We start from the raw sequence: 2,132 nt of genomic DNA, 5'->3' as shown, positions 1-2,132 counted from the left end.
GGAGGCTGAGGCAGGAGAATGGTGTAAACCCGGGAGGTGGAGCTTGCAGTGAGCTGAGATCCAGCCACTGCACTCCAGCCTGGGTGACAAAGCGAGACTCTGTCTCAAAAAAAAAGAAAAAGAAAGAAGGAAGGAAGGAAGGAAGGAAGGAAGGAAGGAAGGAAGGAAGGAAGGAAGGAAGGGAGCATAAAAATGACCAAGTAGATTTGAAGAGGAAACAAATATAACTTTTAGAAATAAAAGATTGATTTTAAAAATGCAATGGGTGCCCAGCCTGGCCAACATGGTGAAACCCTGTCTCTACTAAGAATATACAAGTTAGGTGGGCTTGGTGGCACGCGCCTGTAATCCCAGCTACTTAGGAGGCTGAGCAGGAGAATCGCTTGAACCCAGGAGGCGGAGGTTGCAGTGAGCCAAGATCGCGCCACTGCACTCCAGCCTGGGTGACAAAGCGAGACTCTGTCTCAAAAAAAAAGAAAAAGAAAGAAGGAAGGAAGGAAGGAAGGAAGGAAGGAAGGAAGGAAGGAAGGAAGGAAGGAAGGGAGCATAAAAATGACCAAGTAGATTTGAAGAGGAAACAAATATAACTTTTAGAAATAAAAGATTGATTTTAAAAATGCAATGGGTGCCCAGCCTGGCCAACATGGTGAAACCCTGTCTCTACTAAGAATATACAAGTTAGGTGGGCTTGGTGGCACGCGCCTGTAATCCCAGCTACTTAGGAGGCTGAGCAGGAGAATCGCTTGAACCCAGGAGGCGGAGGTTGCAGTGAGCCAAGATCGCCCCACTGTGCTCCAGCCTGAGCGACAGAGTGAGACTCTGTCTTAAAAATAAAATAAAATAGGCCGGGCGCGGTGGCTCAAGCCTGTAATGCCAGCACTTTGGGAGGCCGAGGCGGGCGGATCACGAGGTCAGAAGATTGACACCATCCTGGCTAACACGGTGAAACCCCGTCTCTACTAAAAAATACACACACATAAAAAATAAATAAATAAAAAATAAAATAAAAAATAAATAAAAATAAAAATGCAGTGGGTGAGTTAAAATGATTAGACACAACTGATATGAGAGTTAATGAACTGAAAAATAGATCTAAATAAATTATCCAGAGTGCAGTTCATTGAGTCAAAGACATAGAAAATATAAAACAGAGGTTAAATGGCATGGAGGATGGAGGAGATAAGAGATACAACTGGAAAGAAGCAGTATTTGAAGAAACAACAGCTGATATTTTTCCAGTAGGTTGCAAAACACTGGACTACGCCAATCCAGGAAGCCCAACAATTTAATGCAGATTAAATAAACAGAAATTCTCACCTAGACCTATTGTTCAAAAATAGAACACTCAAGAAAAAACAAATTGTAAAAGCAGTCAGAAAGAAAAGACAACTCATCTTACAGGAAAAGTAATTAGACTAATAGCTGACTTCTTGACATCAACAATGATGCCCAAATACAGTAATATAGTATTTTAATGTGTTCAGAGAAGGGAGAAAATTGATATTCTAGAATTCTATTCTCAGCAAAATTATCTTGCAGAATGAGGTGAAGCAAAATTATTTATTTATTTATTTAGAGACAGGGTCTCACTCTGTTGCCCAGGCTGGAACTCGTGGCAGGATCATAGCAGTTCTCCCACCCCTGCCTCACAAGTAGCTGGGATGACATGAATGTGCCACCATGCTCAGCTTTTTCTTTTCTTTGGTAGAGACGGGGTCTCACTTTGTTGCCCAGGCTCGTCTTAGGTGTAAGCAATCCTCCTACCTTGTAAAAACAATTTTAGACAAATAACTTAGAGAATTTGCCACCAACATTCCTTCATGAAAGGAAATTCAGCTGGATATGGGTTCACACCTGTAATCCCAGCACTTTGGGAGGCTGAGATGAGAGGATCTCCTGAGTCCAGGAGTTCAAGACCAGCCTGGGCAATATAGTGAGACTCCATTTCTACAAAAAATAGGAAAAAATTAGCCAGGCATAGTGGCGTGTGCCTGCAGTCCCAGCTACTCAGGAAGCTGAGGTGGGAGGATCGCTTGAGCCCAGGAGATGAAGGCTACAGTGAACTGTGATCACACCGTCATCAAGCCTAGGCAACAGAACAAGACCCTGTCTTAAAAAAAAAAAAAAAAAAA

The sequence above is a fragment of the Colobus angolensis genome, unplaced genomic scaffold, assembly GCF_000951035.1.
Source record: "Colobus angolensis palliatus isolate OR3802 unplaced genomic scaffold, Cang.pa_1.0 Scaffold109, whole genome shotgun sequence".
Taxonomy (NCBI): Eukaryota; Metazoa; Chordata; class Mammalia; order Primates; family Cercopithecidae; genus Colobus; species Colobus angolensis.
Note: the sequence above shows the minus strand (reverse complement) of the source record.